This window comes from Pinus tabuliformis, chromosome 3_1 (genome assembly GCF_031772625.1).
Source record: "Pinus tabuliformis cultivar Carrire ecotype Pingquan chromosome 3_1, CPIR1, whole genome shotgun sequence".
Taxonomy (NCBI): domain Eukaryota; kingdom Viridiplantae; phylum Streptophyta; class Pinopsida; order Pinales; family Pinaceae; genus Pinus; species Pinus tabuliformis.
This window is the reverse complement of record NC_142301.1, coordinates 353,871,846-353,891,423: the sequence shown is the minus strand read 5'-3', so window position 1 is coordinate 353,891,423 and position 19,578 is coordinate 353,871,846.

The window sequence follows — 19,578 nt, the reverse complement described above, 5'->3', positions numbered from 1 at the left end:
AGTTTGTGTACTCATAGAGAACTCGAGAGGTTCAAGTAAAGCTCTTGTTATCATATTCTATTGTGTGTGAGGCTCAAATTGAGCTCACTGTTGTAAAAATAACTCTTCTTGAAGACATAATAGAGAGGCCACCACTGAAGGCTGGACTAGGAGATGTAGCCCAGGATTATTGGGTGAAATGCTCATTAAATTTGTTGTGTCATGTGTTGTGCTTCATTGTCTATGCATTTCAAAATCTTATCGATCCATTGCTTAAAATGACAGACAAATACATGCACATAAGTATGTAATACTTTATCGTTGTCTTAAATGTCATTATCAAATCAAGTGGTATTAGAGCTTTAGGTTGCTAAGGTTAGACAAGCTTGTGCTGGATTGTTTGTGAATGCTAACTAGGTCAAAGCTTAAATTAGGAGAAGGAGAATTGGTTGAAACTAACCCATAAATTGGTAGAGTCTATCCTAAGAGAAAAATGACAGAAGAAATTCCCTTAGAATTAGACTCTCAATTCATGGATAGTTTAATGACCATGAGAGCCATGGTAGAAGAAATGTATAGAGAATTTAAGAAAGGTCGAAGTGAGGATTCCTCAACTTCCAAACAAGACAAAGGAACAAAATAATATCTTAGAGATGACCATTCAGAAGGCAAAGGGAAAGGAAAAGAGGCTTCTCTATCCACACCTCCTGATAGCCTTGAAAATACAAAGAAGAAAACATCTTTGATTAAATTACATGTTAAATTTGATTTTCCAATATATGATGGAGAGTTAAATGCATAGAAGCTAGATAACTAGATTAGATGGATTGATGTGTATTGCAGGCTACAGAGCATTGATTCAAACAGAAGTAAAATTCAGCTGGCTAGCCTACACCTTGGAGGAACTACCTTGGTATGGTGGGAAGGTAGGAAACAAGCTAACTTGAAGAAGCATGGTAAAACTCTTTCTGTCTGGAGTGAATTTGTTTCTACAATTAAAAAAAAATCTATCCACTAGCTTATATGCAGCAAGCTATGATGAGTTGGCAAACTCTTCTCCAATTAAAAGGGCAAAGTGTACAAAGTTACACCCAAGAATTTAGGAAAAGAGCTTTGATTCTAGGCATTTCTTTAGACTCACCTGAAACTTTGCTGAAGTATATAGGTGGTCTACATAGTTATTTGAGGCACACCATTCTCATGTTTAACCCTACTAGCATAGATGAGGTATCTGTTCAGGCTACCCATATAGAGGCTAGAGGCAAGAATGTGAACCTAGAGACTGGGGGATCATCAAAATCCACTGCAAGCAAGAACAAGGAAAAGATGAAGCAAAAATAGAAAGAGAGGAAGGAAAATACTATACAAAAGGCCAAACCTTCATGCACTCACTGCAAGAAGGATGGACATGATGATGAACATTGTTGGCCTTTGCATCCGGAGCTGAAACCCAAGAAGTTTGATGGCAAGAAGAAGACTGCTGCTACCATTCAAAAAGATTTTGGGCTAGACTCAGGTGATGAAACAACAATTGTAGCCACAGGTATAAAAGGTAAAATTTTTGAAGCATCCACTAGTAATTCTACACAAACTATTGATAGTGAAGAAAATGAGAGGAAAAGACATGAGCTTTTTCATATTAGAGTTATTTCCAAGCATCAAAAGATTGATACTTTATTTGATAGTGGCTCGGAAGTAAACTTAATTTCTGAAGCAATTGTAAAGAAACTAGGATTACTAACCACACCTCACAAGAAGCCATATCCATTGGGTTTGGTATGTGATAAAGCAAAGCTACAAGTGAGTAGACAATGTAAACTTAGGTTCTCTTTTGGGTTAGCATTTGTAGATGAGGTTGAGTTAGATATCGTTCCCTTAGATATATGTGGAATTGTTTTAGGAAGTCCTTACTTGTATGATAGAAAAGCCATTTTCCGTAGAGATGAAAATAAGTATCAACTTGTTAAAGATGGAATTGAATATATTGTAAGATCTCATAAACTCAAGAATAATTATACTCTCATAAACTTAGGGAAAATGAAAAGAATTGTAAATTCATGCAAGCAATTTTTACTAATGGTTGTAAAGGAAAAGGAACTTGATAAAACCAATGTATTTGAAGGTTGTGATGCTAAACAACAAGCTGATTTGGAAAAATTTATTTCAGAATATGAAATCTTATTTGAAGAACCTAAAGGTCCACCACCCTAAAGGGAAATTGTACATGATATTAGTTTGCAGCAAGATGCTCCATTGCCTAACATCAGAATGTACAGTTTATCCACTTTAGAGAATACAAAAACCAAGAAGTAGGTATAGGAGCTGCTCGAAAAAGGGTTCATAAGACCAAGCACATCACCATGTGGATCTCCAATTGTGTTGGTGAGGAAGAAAGATGGTTCGTGCAGGATGTGCATTGATTACCGGGCACTGAATAAAATAATGATCAAGAATCATTATCCCTTTCCTCACATTGATGATCTATTGGATCAGCTGAAAGAGGCTATTTACTTTTCCAAATTGGACCTACATAGTGGTTACCATCAAGTCAGATTAGTAGAGCAAGATGCATGGAAGACTACTTTCGAAACAAAGCAAGGGTTGTGTGAATGGCTAGTTATGCCTTTTGGCTTAGCTAATGCTCCTGCCACTTTCATGAGAGTAATGAATGATGTACTCAGGCTTCTTATTGATGATTTTGTAATTGTATATCTAGATGACATTCTTGTATTCAGTAAAACATGGCAAGAACATTTGAAGCATGTAAAGTAGACTCTAGATGTTTTGAAAACAAAAAATATCTATGTTAAATTATAAAAATGTGAATTTGGTAAAACATCTTTGAATTATTTGCGTCATATTGTAGGGGGTGGTGAACTGAAGATAGATCCCTCTAAGGTCGCATTCATTGTAAACTGGCCTAAACCCAAGTCTTCTACAGAAGTTAGAAGCTTCCTAGGGGCAAACAATATTGGAGAAAGTTTATTGCTAACTTTTCCTTAATTGCAGCTCCCTTACATGCTTTGATAGGATTGAACGAGGTGTTTCAACGTGGAGGCAAACCGTAGAAACCCTTCGACACCTTGAAAGAAAAAACTGGTACAACACCAGTACTAGCATTGCCAAATCTTCAGCAACCATTTGAGATTGAAACAGATGCCAGTGATTATGCCATGGGAGCAGTGTTGATTCAACATGGTAAACCCATATGCTACCATTATGAGACTTTTAATTCTGCAGTAGTTAATTATCCTACATATGATAAAGAACTGTATGCATTAGTTCAGAGTGTGAAGAAGTGGAAACATTACTTAATGGGCAAAGAAACAATAATACATACTGATCATCAGCCACTTCAGTACTTGCACTCACAAAATAAACTGTAGCAGTCAAGACACTATAGATGGATGGGTTTCCTACAGAAGTTTCATTTAGTCATCAGATATAAAAAGGGCATACACAATAAAGTTGTAGATATGTTGTCTAGACCAATCATAAATGCATCTACTATACTTAAGCATAACTCAGTAATGCATGAAAGCTACATTGAACAATATGATCAAGATATAGACTTTAAAGATGTATATGCAGCTTTAAGTAATGGCAAAAAGGTAGAAGAATTAGATTACTATATTAAGGACCGACTCTTGTATCATTTGGGAAAGTTATGCATTCCACAAACAGAGAGAATTAACATAATTAGGGAGGCACATACTTCCCTGATATCAGGTCATTTTGGTGTAAGTAAAATAGTTGCATAGCTGCAAAGATACTGTTATTGGCCAAAAATGAACGAAACAGTTTCTAGATATGTAAGAGGGTGTACCATGTGTTCTAAAAGAAAGCCCAACAATAGAAAAATAGGCTTGTACACTCCACTGCCAGTTCCTTCCAGTCCTTTGGAAAGTGTTTCCATGGACTTTGTTGGGGAATTGCCAAAATCTAGAAAGGGACATGACTATTTATGTGTTATTGTGGACAGGTTTAGCAAAATGTGTATTTTAATACCTTGTAATAAGTAAATTACAGCTGAAAAAATAACAAAATTGTTCTTTCAGCGTTTCTGGGTGCATTTTGGGTTACCCACTTCCATAGTATCTGATCGAGACTCCCGATTTGTTGCGAAGTTCTGGTCAAGTTTGTGTGAATTAATGGACACTAGACTGAATAAAAGCACAACATTTCATCCAAATATAGATGGCCAAATATAGGTAGTCAATAGGACAACATAGAAAATTTTAGGGGTAAATGTTCGCCCTTTGGTGAAATTAAGGGGTTTTAAATTTTTAGTGGGCGAATATTTTGTATCATAGCACATTTTTACAAATCACCTCAAATAGTCCACATTATTTTAAGGGAGAGGGTAAAAGAGTTAATTTTAGCCCTTGAAACTGGGAGTTACAACCTTCCATTCGCCCATTTTCAAGAATAGGTTTTATTTAAGTGAATCATATGGGCCAAATACCATATAAATTAATACAAATATAAATAAATGAGAGGTATGGTAAATAAATAAAACATTTTTTATATTTACTCCATAAGTCACCTTATATACATGCAAGGGTGTAAACAAGTAAAAATATAAGTAAAGTGGAGGTATGGTAAATAAATAAAATGTCTTTTTATACTTACTCAAAAGGTATGGTAAATAAATAAAAATATAAATAAACTAGATGTATGGTAAATAAATAAAACCTCTTTTTATATTTTGTCCATAACCATCGTTCTATTTATGAAGGCTCAAGAAAAAGGTTTTATTTAAGTGAATCCGATGGGCCAAATACCATATTTGTAAAAGAGGTATGGTAAATTAATAAAAATACAAATAAATGATAGGTATGGTAAACAAATAATTTTTTTTTTTATATTTACTCCATAAGTCACCTTATATTTACGAACACTCAAAAAATGTGTTATATTTAGGTGAAACCTATGGGCAAAATACTATGGGACAAATATCATGGACTAGATTGTTATTAATACCATGCAAAAAAACATTATTAACCCTAATATTAGTATTAATAGAAATAAAAATGGCACATGGTATTGACCCATGGTATTCACCAAAATGGCACATGGTATTGACCCATGGTATTCACCTAGAATGTAGCCTATTTAAATGGGGGAATTAAACCAACATAGATCCATCTTTACTCTGGATCTACTAACCCCCGAGAGGTATCAAATATCGTGATATGCAAACTAGCATAGAGTGAAAAAATATTTGATCCCTCTCAGGCTTGGTGGATCAAGAGTAAAAATGGATGTTGTAATTTAATGTATGTTAAACATTTTAGCTTGGTTAAAATAAAAAATAAAATAAAATTCAACTATTAATTTTTATAAATTACTAATAGTAATTTTTAGGCTCCAGGTTTATGATAACCCATGGTATTGACCCATGGTAATACCATGGTATTCATGTGAGCATAGAATATTTAAAGGGGAAATTCTATCATCTTACATCCATCTTAATTCTTGGTCTACCAAGTGCTCAGAGGGATAAATAGATTTCATTCCCCTAAGAGTGGTAGATGTGGAGTTAAGATGGATGTAGGTTGGTTTTTATGATAATGAAGATATTAAATAGACTTAGGAAATTATATTGTAAAAACATCTTAAGGTGAATGGTTAAAGCATAGACATTGGACAAGTATATTTGTATACTTAAGGTGAATGGTTAAAGCATAGTCATTGGAAAAGTATATTTGTATACTTCTGTTTTAAACTGAAACAAATCCAGGGCTAAAAGGAATGGATTGATTGCACTAGTCATCCTTCTATAACTTTCCAACATATGCTGGGGTAAACAGATTATAATTTGGGTAATTTTTCTAACTGCAAATAGGAACATACTTGTGTATTAGCAAGGTGGTTACGAGGTCCCTAGAAGTGATGAATTTGAAATTTTATTGGTTTTATATATAGTATTAGGTTTTTTCTCATGCTTTCTATGAATGACAGGGTGAATTTTATCCTACACCCACTAGGTTATCGATATGTAATTTCAGTAATTTTGATTTCAAAAGATATTTTAAAGAAATGCAATGATTTCATTTATGTATTCAATAAACACAATATTCTAATGGAATTCTGCATTTGTGTTTTACTTATATAGATTCCATGGAGAAGTGTTAGTGGTGTGACATCAAATGTCCTCAAGCAGAGGCTTTAGTTTTACTCTTTTTGGAAGCAAATACTTTCTTCCAACATTTTTGAGTTCCATGAAAAATTTGAAAGTCCTAATAGTATTCAATTATGGGTTCAAGAGAGACATAGTATTCAATTATGGGTTAAAGAGATCCACACTGAATGATCTATCGACTTTATCTTCACTTAGTTTAAGACTATTCACTTGGAGAGCCTGCATGTGCCCCCACTTCAAGAGCATAGTAAAGTCATGTAGAACTTAGAGAAGCTATCTTTAAGCTTTTAGTGAAGAATGGAAAAATGTCTGGGTTCAATAACAACCAGTCGAGCATTAAGCTTCCAATAATGCTAGATTTTAACCTGGAGCACTTTTGTGATTTGGAGGAGATGCCCCCTCGTATTTGTGACACATCTTCAATTGTGAATTGGACTATTAGTAACTGTCATTTCCTTCGAAAGTCACCTGATGACCTGGGGAACCTCAACGCTTTAAGAATGTTAAGGAAGGAAAGAAAGTACATTATGCTAAGTTCTCTTATGTTTTTCAAGTTTTTCTTGGATATCTACAACGTTTCAGGTAGGAAAGTACATTTTGTTAATGAAAATTTGTCTTGATAGAAAGGCCCAATTTCAAATTCTAATGCTTTCAAAAAACATTGTATAACTGTAATGTTTCTAAAAGGAAAGCATATTTTTTCAATTTAAGTATCATGATCCCATATTCCAGCTTTTTTTTCAGTAACCCATTAGGCTTTGTAGTTTTGAATAAATCCATGTCTTTTGATAAGATCCTCTTCCAAATTCAAACGTAGTTTCCTTTTGGCAATAACCACATACAATGTCTTGATTTTGTTATTGAGAAAATAGAGGTTGTGAAACAAGCTTGTGCCATACAAGGACTTGATTCATTGATTATGTATCAATTATGGCTCTTTATGTAACAATGTCTTGATTTTGTTGCTTGAAAATAGAGGTTATGCTTTACTATTTCACATAATTTCTTACAATCTTTCCATAAGTATTGATTTGTAATCTCAGTCACTGAGGGATGACATTAATGACAAAGGTAATATTCCATGGTTTGAAGTTACCCTCTTACTAAATATTTAAATATATCACCACAATTTAATTGTTAGTTAAAGGAGTTGTATTTGATTTGCAAACAATTCATTGCTTGATTTATAGATTTTGATTTTTTCCCTTTTTTTATTTTTTTCTCAGATTTGGTATGAGATATCTTCCAATATTTGGGTTCCCTAGTTTCCCCACCATAGCTATGAGGTTTAGATGCTATCATTAAATATTCTTAGAACGTTACAACTTTTCTAGTAAGTGTACTTTGAAACATTGTTGTTGCTTTTCCATGGTGTTAATGAAAATAAGCACTACAACTAGTGCCATTATTTAGATTAAGTGCCGAAATCTAGGTGGTCTTGTAATGATGGAGTGATTATTTTCTAGATACTAAGGCTATATGAATTTTTATCTCTTATGTTGTCCTGAGATATTCAAATTCAGAATAAGAATTGAGGTCTCGTTTCCACTGTAGATTGCAGTCAATTTCTTGAACATAATATATAGTAGATTATATTTTACTAATCAACTGTGGATGTGATCCCTCGCAGGAAAGGAAATTAAAAGTGACTTTGATTTCACATTGATTTTTCAAAACATCCACATAGGAAAGGAGATTCAAAGTGACACTGATTTCACACTGATTTGTCAAAATGGAGGCAAGAGAAAAGGAAACTTTGTATTCAATAATGCACTTAATTTCATATGTACATGCACAGACATATTAGTAGAAAATATTGAAGGGTTGCCTAAGTAATATTTTCCATTACACTACATTCTTTACAGCCTGTAAATAAATAACTCGGAACAATTCATTACACTACTTGTTATTCTTTATTAATCAGTGGTTAATATTTTGATATTGAACTGGCTAAGATTTTTCTTCCTTCTGTGAAATTGTGTGTTCTATAATGCTTCTTTTCCATTCACTATGTATAGCATATAAAGTGTGTCTAGTGGAGTAGGAATATTGGAAAGTCTTGTGATCCTTGAACTATGTTACAAGGTAGAAACCCAACATGGTAGGGTAGGTGCATCCCCACAAAGGGGTCACACATACCAAAGTTGGTATTGGCTAGTGCCTTGAGCTAGAAAATTTCCTTTACCCTTGTATTTTGTGAATTCGGAGAGGATTCTAATATTATCTTTATAAGATTTATATTAGTTAAGATTGATGAATAAAATTCATGAGACATGAGCTAGGATGTCCTTGCAAGGTGGTTGTTGATTATTGGAAGCTGTGATGGCCATTATGTTAGGCTAGGTGGTCACACTCCCTTGATCGTGAGCAAAATTGTGATCAAGATGGAAGAATTCATAGTCTAGATTGATTGTTTAGCAGTGATAATTAGTGGGATCATTCACAAAAGCCTCTATTTCACTAATCCTTTTTATAGAGTTGTTAGATTCAATTTCCAAAGGTTTTAATTACACTATAGAGTTGGGTTCTGAGAGAGTTGTGATTCACAGTGTTAAGTATAACAGCTATGACACTTGAATGAAGACAAGCATAGTAGATGTATCAGACTCTGTTATAAGCTTACTTGCATATTATAAGGGACTTGGTTGGTTTTTTTATAATTTTATAAACAAGTTCCATTTCATGGAAATGTGAAAAAAACAGTGATATTGCCACCATGTGGCTCTTGTCGTATATGGTTTTATATGTTTTCAAAAATTCTCTAAGAGTTCACAATGCTAAGATTCACTAGGACCTTACAAAGTTTTATTATTTAGTGAAAGACTCACCAAGATTTTACAAGATTTTATAATTGAGTAAAATATTCGCCATGCCTGGTGAGAGATTCGCCAAAAAATTATATATACATATTATATTATGGATAAAATCGCCTTCCATTTTTCCTATATACCATGGAGATTTGCCCATTTATTATACATATAAATTTAGGGGGGTTCTTAAAATTTTCCCTGTAGGACAATGATCCAGTTGCTCAGGGGTTATTGCAGCAATCATCCCAAGCTTTGGGATGAACACTTATGTTATGTGCAACATGCTTACAATCGTGCTAAACATTCTTCTACACAGAGATCTCCTTTTGAGACCTGTTTTGGTTTCATACCAAGTTCTCCCTTGTATTTTGTCTTTGAAAAAGACATAATAGTTGCTGGACACAGTGATGTGGACAAAGCAACTAGATTCATTGAACAGATCCAAAAAGTTCACCAGGCAGTGCAGGAATAGCTGGAAAAGAACCAAGCCAAATACAAGGCAAGGCATGATGAACACCGGGTGGAGCACAACTTCCAAGTTGGTGATCAATTATGGCTATATATCAGCAAGGAAAAAATGCAAGGCGAAGGAAAGAAGATAAAGCCAATAAGGTATGGGCCTTTTAAGGTACTTGAGAAAATTTGTGAGAATTGTTTCCACCTTGATTTTCCAGCATACATGCACATCTATTTAGTAGTAAATGCAGAAAATTTAAGACTATTTAAACCTTCTTTAATTGAAGATACTAAAGAGCAAAGTCAATTGCCTTCCATTGATGATCTATTACCTGAATACCTCAATAAGCTACAGGAAGATACAGTTGTAGATAGGAAGGTGAGGATAATGTGGAGAGGGGACATGGAGTACCTTAGAATTGGACTCAAAGGTTCAAAACCCAACAGTGTAAAATTGATAGAAATTGGGCAAGTGAGGAAGCTATATCGTCAATTAAGCGATGCTTGAAACCTAACTTTTGGTGGTCCAAAAGCCTTTTGCAATGGGAAGGCATGATCCAAATAGATATGAGAATGCTCTCTAAGTCTTCATAAATTCTTTAAAAATCATGCCAAAGATCAAATTCTTTTAAAAGATCAAAGTTATTGAAAGAGGAAACACCCTTAGCAAGGTGGAGGAACATTATCGGGAGGCCCAAAACCCATGAAAACAGAGAAAACAAAGTATCGGTAATTTTAAGGCAACGCTGAATCAGAGCCGTCAAATCTAGCCAATCAACGGTCCACATCCAATCGGAGAATCACTATCAGTGGTGGCTATCAGCGCTTATTGGTGGAATCCACATGACGGTTGTGATTGCGATAGCACGGATCAACGAGGACTGTCGATCAAGTGCGCAAATCGATGGCCCATGTTAACGCATGCTATCGCAATCAGCAAATGCAGAGGAGCGATTACAATCGGTGAGGGTCATGTGCGATATGCGATAACGCGTTGGAACATGGAGTAAGGCTGATACCAATACACCATGCGACAGCTGAACCCGATAGCATTATAAAGGAAATTTGATATAATTTCAAGTTTGGTTAAAGGGATTTTTCAATATTTTAATGTGTTTTTAAATACAAAGGAACAGGGCCATTCTGATATGTGATAGCGACTTGTGGGTGGACCCAATAGAGGAATGAATCATATTTAAGGAATTTTAAAGTCTGATATATTGAGTTTTGGTAGAATTTCTCTGTGAAAATACATTTTCCCTGTGTATTAACAGAGCGCGGTTGTTTTAGGAGTTTCAGAGGCCCGGGGCACTCTGGCGCTACAGAATGGGTGGCCACTTCCTATCTATGCATTAAGCAATGATTGCATGACAGTGGCAGAGGGATTCGAAGCAGATAGAGGACGAGGAGACCGAGAGACGGGAACATGAAACGAACAGGAAACACATTTTTGGCTATAAAGCCATAGACAGAGAGCGCAGTACGGGGATGTAGTATTGCAAGAAAATGTTGAGACAGAGTTAGCACAGAGACAGAGAGCATTGCAAGAGTCTGTGTACTCATAGAGAACTTGAGAGGTTCAAGAAAAGCTCTTGTTATTGTATTTTGTTGTGTGTGAGGCTCAAATTGAGCTCACTCTTGTAAAAAGAACTCTGCTTGAAGACATAATAGAGAGGCCACCACTGAAGGCTGGACCAGGAGATGTAGCCTAGAAGTATTGGGTGAACTCCTCATTAAATTTGATGTGTCATGTGTTGTCTATTATGTTTTGTTTACTACTTCATTGTCTGTGCATTTCACAATATTATCGATCCATTGCTTAAAATGATATATCCAAATCCATGCACATAACTTTGTAATACCTTATTTTTGTCTTAGATCTCATTATGAGATCACAAGACAACACCCAACCATATATACAAGACAAAGACACTAAGGAAGGCTTACCCACTCTTGGTCGTCTTCACATGTTGCTTGTATGGCCAAGAGAGTATGGAGAACTTCCCATAGAGTTGGGTTTTTATGTTGGATGAGTTGGCAAGTGAAGGAAAACCTTTCAACTGGTCTGCCATGTTAGAGCCTAGATTTGTCTCAAGCTGAAAAGACAAGGTTCTAGGTCCACATCAAACCATGCTCAGCCTCGTAGCTAGCCCTATGAGGACAGGAGAGGGCTCTCTCTGGGTCAATCTCAGCAAAAGATACTCAATAGGGCTGGAGATGACTGATTTAGCAACTGATTTAGGCTAGGTATTAAGTGCAAAGGATTTTGATTTGTGTTTTTTAAAGGGTTTTGTTCAAAAAATGGGAAAGGCAAATTTGGGCTCGGGGATGAGGCACAATTTCTACAGAGTTCCGATTGGGGCAAGGAAGGAAATTGTTTTGATGCTTTAAAGCAAGTGAGATGGATAGATCAAACTGGTGAGGAGCTAAGGAGAGCAAGAGAGTCTCAAGAATTCTCCTTAAACAGATGAAAACATGAAAATTTAAACAAATTCAAAGGCAGAGCATAGCGGTTATGGATTCTACCTTAATCACTCATTTGTTCAAATTAAGAAGAAGAAGCATGAAAATGATACAAATAACAATAGATAAACTTACAATTACTCAGAGAAGCACACCATCAAAACATAAAGCCACATGGATCCCAAACAGTGCTGCAAAACCCTGGTCTTTCCTTAGCAAAAATGCAGAGATACAATGTACAATAAAGTGCCAAGATTTTCCCAAGAGTCCAACTCTGAAAATGACTTAGAAAATACATGATATAGACTAGCCCAACCCATTTCCTTGCCTCTAGGGGTCGAGCTCATCATTCTAGGGGCTATTTCAACCCATTCTAAACAAAGCACTAACATCTAGGTAGTCAAAACAACTTGCCTTTATAAGGTAGGAAACTGATTCATTCATTAAATTTTCACCTTTTAGAGAATGAATCCTCTAGAAAAAGTAACTAAGTGAAAAAATTGCATCATGTTCAGTAAATTACATCAAGATAGGTCAAAAATAACATCACAAAGCAAAACTAGTCAAACTGGCCGAATTTTTGAGCTGGAAGGTGGAAAATTGTTCAAAAACCTCTGTGCGCCGCGCCAATTTATGTATGCGTCGCGCCACTTTGATGCTGATTTCTTTTTGAAGTCCAAATTGAGCCCAAGTGTGCTTTTTGGAAAGCCCTGCCTATCTATTTTCCAACCCAAGTGGAATTTCTGAATTTGGTGCCCATTTTCCTCTCCAAAACTTCAATCTCCCATGATTGCTTCCTGTGTGTGGAATTAGGGGCAGAGAGGTCATTTTTAGGGTGTTTTTGACCTCCCGAGGACTCAAAACTTGCCCAAACTTCTTGGCCATGTACCAATAGTCATGATTTTTCACGAAAAGTCCAAAACTATAAACTTTTTTGCATTTGGAGCATCCTATCATAAGCGTGTGTCATGTGGCGCGGCACACAGGGAGAAAAACCCTATTTCTTAGACAAAAATTTGAAAAAATGTCAAAACTGCCCCAAGTTCCTTGAAATTTGGGCTGGAGCTTCCTTATCAAGTGTTATGCTGGGCTAAAGAGGCCTCAGCCAATATTTGAAGACGATCGAGCTCCCTTTGCCTCTTTTACTTCCTTATGGCCTTCCTCAATTTTGCCTTCAAATTCCTCATTCGGGCCTTGCATACTTTGTTTCGCACCATGTAGTGGAAAGCCATGTGTCTCAGCAATGCATGTTCTTTGTTGGCCTTATTCAATAGCCTCTCTAGGTGCATGTTAACTCTCTCGAGATTGGCCTCTCGATCCTCATTAATCTCTTGCTCCAATGATGTGAGATCAACTCTTCTCCTTTGTGCAGCTTGGAGATTCTCGTGGATATTCTGTAGCTCCATGATCGCTTTCTGATCCTCAAGCTATTTTTTCCTCTACTCCAATTATTTCATGGTCCACTTAGCCCTCTCCAAGTCAAGGGACAAGGCTTCAATCTCTGATTGCTTCTCCTGGATGATCTCTCTAAGTTTGGCATTTTGTGGACCCGTATTTGTATCATCATCATGAATGAGAATGAATTCAGTCTCTCGTTCACCTGATGCCTCACCTAAAGGCCCCTCATCTTGCATTGACCTCTTGTCTTTGTCCTGTACCTATGATGTTGATGGAGCAAGCAAGGCCCCTTCCACCCTGGGTGGAGATAACACTCGCTTTGCTGCTGCAAACAAATGTCTGGTGCCTCTCTATGTAATGAAAATTGGCACACTAGCCGTCTCGTGGCGCTCATACTGATGAGAAGGTTCACGTTCATGCTTTACCTCTGATACTCCTCATGAAGCTCTGAAGAAGTCACGGGAGATGAAATCATCCCAAGTGATGCCCTGCAATCTAAGCTGATGAACCACCAAAATCTTAATAAGAGCAAAATGATATACATTGTTAAGTTGCTGCTGAGGGGTTTTATGCTGTATAAAGGTGGTCATCCTCTCTATGCTCCGGCAAATGAAATACATAATGTTCATCGTCCGTACCCTGGTGAAATGCATGAGAAACCTGATGTGATAAGCATAAAGACAAGAGAACCGTCCCTCACAGCTGAAATATTTCATGATCAATCTCATTAGTGGAGCATATTCATCTTTCAGATATCGGAACGGGAACACTCTCTTGAGCTGCATCAAGAAACTGGTTTTGATGTATGGCTCATAATGCTGCCAGTCGATATACTGGTTGCTAATAAGACAGATTTTGGTGTAAGTGTGAAGGTGATACCAGCTACGATAGCTTGATCTCCGTGCAAGTGCAACACAAAAAGACGAGCCAGATCATGATGAAATTGGACACTAGCCACCTTTTGACAAAACTCATAGCATGATTGATGATGAAAACACTGCATAGCAAGAGGGTAGGCCTGCAATTCTGTAAGGGTAGTCGGTTCTTCCCTAACATGTCTGCCACTTTTATGAGGCCTTCGGGGTGCCTGTTCTTCCAAGGGAGAGTCACTTTGGGTTTCCACCTCATAGTCCGATGAATGCTCAGATGCCATGACTGCTGTACAATATACCTTGAAGAAGAGATGTTGTTGTATATAAACTGTACTTGGACTGCTCTTTTTGGTGTTATATTCAAATTCTGCCACCAAGGGAAAAAACAAATGCAACAGGGACTGTTAGGGATTGTTAGGAAGGGGAAACAATATTGAGGAATGGGAATTATTGGGAGAAATTTAATAGGGAAATATGGGAGAGGGTTTGAGGGATTGATGTATGGGAATAGGGTTTAGGGTTTGGGATTATTGTTTAGGTTTTGAGGTGTGAGGTTGGAGGATTTGGGATAGAGTATGTAGGAGAAGGGAGTAAGGAATTTAGATGATAGGGAATTAGGGATTGGTGAAGATAAGGGAACAAGGGGAAGGAGAAATGATTTTGGTGGCAAAACTGTGAGTTCTGAAACCTTGGCAACAAATTTTTTTGTGTTTATAGAAAGAGGGTTTGAATTTTTGTTTCAACCTTTATCACCCCTAAACCACCATCTCTTATCATGAAATTTGATGCAACAAGAAGAAGAAGGGAATACCTGGAAAATTTATGCAAGGTATGAGAAAATTGGTGAAGCTTCAAGCAATTTTTGGGCTTTAGGCTATATGCGTCGTGCTAAGAACCCAGTGCGCTGCGCCCATTCAAAATAACACTAGGCGAAAACTCCCAGTGCGTCGCGCGCTTCCAGTGCACCGCGCCACCTGTTATGTGCACCGCGCCGGTTAGCTGCAAGCAAATTCTCTCCAAAACATGCACTGCTCACCCAAATTCGTCTTGAAATGCTTTTCTCCAACCTTGGCATGTAGAATGACATTCATCTTCATGGAAAAACCTTTATAAAGACATCAATTTGATTTTTGGTTCTCCAAAACCCATTTTTGTAATGTTTTGCATTTGGCACTTTTTCACATTTAATAGAACTCTGACTTTTTGTTTCCTCATTGATTTTTGGTCGAAATGACGAATTTTTTGGCAATTTTTTGCAGGGATAGTTATCATGGAATTTGGCAAAGGAGACCAGGGCTGCGCTTGAAGAATTCAAGAACTGATTTTTTTTTTTAAATTATTACAAATAACGAAATGTCGACTTGTCTTCAAAACAAAGTTTTGAAGAAAAGTCATAATCCATCCATATGACGATAAAACTCTTTGAAATAACAACTTATCAAGAACCTCCCTCTGGCCTATTGGCTTTATTAGACCTTGTGAAGACACAGCTTGACTAACCCTAGACATAATGACTAAAATGACTGTAATGGCCTAGAAACTGAAACAGGATTGCAAATGACTTTTAAGACTTGATTTTGATTGTCGGACCTGAGCCAGCAGTGCAAAGCATGATGGGGATGAAAGACGAAAGCCCTTCCGTCAGGTTTATGGCATGCTTCTAACGAAATGAAACTGATCGAGAGAGATGGGACACCTAAACATGAAATTAAAAAAGAGTTTTGATCTCTGACGGAGGGATGACCAGACCTTGGAGGTGCCAAGAATGGCAGACCTTTGGAAGAGAAAGATAGTGCCTCTGTCCATTGGGCTATGGAGTCATTATTTCGACAAACAATACAAGACTTCAGACTCGATTTATTTGACTGAAAATTGGCTCAAAAGGACTTGATATTAACACTAACATGACTGAAAAATTGACTCGACAAACTAAACTCAGAACTAAAATCTTTCTTCAGAATTATAGCCTTCACTTCAGGCCCCAGACTGAAGAAAAGATCACAGCACACACTTGTAGCGAAATTGAAATAAAATGGTATTTCCAATGACAATGATGACAGCAGAAATAACTCAAAAAAGGTACCGCTTGAGCAGCTGACCATTGTCCGGCCCTCCCGAACAATCTTCCCCGTTCATGTCCTTCAAAAGAAAGGCATTCTGACCCCGATATACGGCAATCTTAAAAGGACCTTTCCAGAGATTGTCAAACTTATTGTGCTTGCCCTTTTCCTCATTCCTTGCATCCCACTTTAAAACCACATCATCCAACTGAAATGTGTTCTCCTTTTCTTTTCTTCATATATGTTTTTAATTCTCTCCTGCAACTTGAATGTGTTTTGAAAAACATCCTCCCGTTTCTGCTACAAGTGGATCATTTGATTTAGTCTTCTCTGCATTGGATCCTCTTCACTACCAGCCTCCTGAAGAAATTTGACTATCGGAGCTGCAAGAGAGGTAGGGAACACTGTATCAACTCCATAAACCAACTCAAAGGGGGACATACCAATGGATTTCTTTTGACTCACACGATCTGCCCAAAGTGCATGGACCAGCTTCTTATGCCAACTTTTCTTGTTTATTTCTAGCATCTTTTTAATGATATTAACCAAAGATTTGTTGGAAGACTCTACCAATCCATTGCCTTGCGGATGATAGGCAGTTGAGTGCCCCAAAGTAATATGATATTTACTACAAAACTCAACCATCCTTTTTGACTTGAAAGCTGCTGCATTATCAGTGATTAATTTATTCAGGCAACCAAAACGAGACAAAATATTATTTTCAAGGAATGAAATTATTACCGCATCCATAACTTGCCTAGTGGGAATTGCTTTGATCCATTTCGTGAAGTAATCTGTCGCTGTCAGGATCCATCTATGTTGACCTAAAGAAGAAGGATGAATTTCACCAATGAAATCCAAACCCCACTGCTGAAAGGGACACTCACTTCAATGGGCTTAAGCGAAGAAGGCTGTAATTTCTGCTTTCCCTAAAAAATCTAGCAATTATGACAGCTTTTGACAGTCTTGAACACATCAGCAAAGAATGTTCGCCAATAGTATCTAGCCCTCAAAAAAAAAATTGCCGTTGTTTTCAAAAAAAGGTGACCACCACAATCTCCTTTATGGAAATCCTCCATGACCTGCTTCACTTCTTCTTCCACCAAACAATTTAACAAAACGCCACTGGGATCTTTCCAATAAAGTGTAGAATTCAAAATACAAAACTTAGCAGCCTTTAACTTAAGAGTTCTAGCTTTATTTCTAGCCATTCCTGGTGGTGCGGACAAATTCTGAAGTACATATATAATATCTGAATACCATGGAGAAGGAACAAACATTTCTTATACTTGAAGTGACGAACTTTCCTCATTTTCATCGAACATAGCAGCGATCAGATTTATGTCTAAGATGTGCAGATTTGATTCAGCCATCAACTTCACCAATCCCTGACCTTTAACAAGCTTTGTGGGCCTTATCTCCATATCATACTCCAGCAAAGCTTCTATCCACTTGCCACATCTTCCTCCAGGATCAGTCTGAACCAAACATCTTTGACAGTAGCGTTAGGAACATAAGCTAAAATATGGGAATGCAGAATGTACACACGGAAATATTTCTGTGCTTTTACAAGTGCAAGGGCTTGCTTCTCAATAATATTTTATTTCAAAGTAGCATCCCTTATAGTCTGGCTGAAGAAAGCAATGGGTCTCTCATGCTCATCTTTTTTCTGCATTAACATAGCTGCCATAGTATGCTCCGAAGCAAATGAAAATAATATAAAATCCTGAGTATAATCCGGGCTGATTAGAATCGGAGCTGAAGAAAGAGCCAATTTTACTAAATTGAAAGATTTTACAGCCTCTTCTGTCCATGACACTTGGCTGTCCTTCTTAAGCATGTTTGTAATCTCCCTTAGATGTTCAGCAAGATTAGGAACAAAGCATTGCAGAAAATTCATCTTACCATTAAACGATTGAATCTCCTTTTTATTCCGGGGCAGTTCAATTTGCTGAATTGCTTCCACACCTACCAGATCAATACGGATGCCATCCTTTGAGATAATGTGCCCAAGTATTTTGCCTTCATCCATGGCAAACAAGCTCTTCTTAGGATTCAACGACACACCATATTTTCTACACTTTTCAAAGACAATTTTCAAATGATACAAGTGTTCTTCATTTGATTTGGAAAACATGGTCAAATCATCAAGGTACACAACCAAAAAGACATCCTTCTCATTCACGAAAGCCAAGTCCATTGCCCACTGAAAAGTGGCACCCGCGTTCTTCAAACCGAAAGGCATTTTAGCGTAATGAAAGGTTCCCCACAGAGTGGTGAACACTGTTTTGTCTCGGTCATCTTCATGGACTAAAATTTGATTATATCCGGAATAACCATCGAGTAGTGACATGCGAGATGCTCCAACTACTCGCTGAAGTATGCGATCCATTTTTGGCAGTGGATAATTATCCTTCAATGAAACTTAGTTGAGATTTCGAAAATCAATGCACAAACGAATCTCACAGGTCTTCTTTTGCACGGGCACCAAATTAGATATCCAATCAGAAAAACGGATGGGAACAATGATTCCTGATTTGTACAACCTATTTATCTCCTCCTCAATTGATGGCAGCAATTTTGGATTAAGCCTTCTTAACTTCTATCTGAAAGGTTTTTGATTAGGCTTAATAGGAATAGTGTGCTGAATTATATTTGTATCATATGTATTCAAATCAGAATAGTCCCAAGCAAACACATCGGAAAAAGATGACAAAAAACTGATATATTTGTACTTTACCTTCAGTGGCAGTGTTTTGGACAACTTTACCATCTTCGATTGCTCGACTGTTCCAATGTTCACGTCTTCGACTCCCTTCTCTGTTGGCTGCAATGTTGGTTTGCAGGCTACGTCATCATGATCAAAGAGTTCTTCTAAAGGTATCAAGCTTTTAGGAATCACATTATCCTTGAGCTGCAACACTTCCATTTGATTGATCTGCACATCATCTTTACCATCATCATGCTCTACATCAATTGAGGTATCTTTGAATTTACCTTTGTTTTGCAGAAAATTATTAATCTCCTCATCATCTTGGAAAACTTGCCAATATCTCTGATTTTCCGGGACAGTCGGATGATGCTTCACATGGATTTCAAATTTATTTCTTGAGTTCATAGGAATCTTCAAATTACTTGCTGCCTTAGCAAGTGCATCAGCGATACTATTCTGAATACGAGGCACGCACATCAAAGTGTAATCTGAAAACAACTTCAAAATGTCTAGAACAGCATTTCATATGCCCGCATCCGAGGATGCTTTGCTTGATATTCACCTTTAACTTACTTAATCACCAATTCAGAGTCGCCATATACAAAAATCCTCTTAGCATTCAACTTTCTTAGGATCTTTAGGCCAACAATCAAAGCCTCATACTCAGCTTCATTGTTTGAGC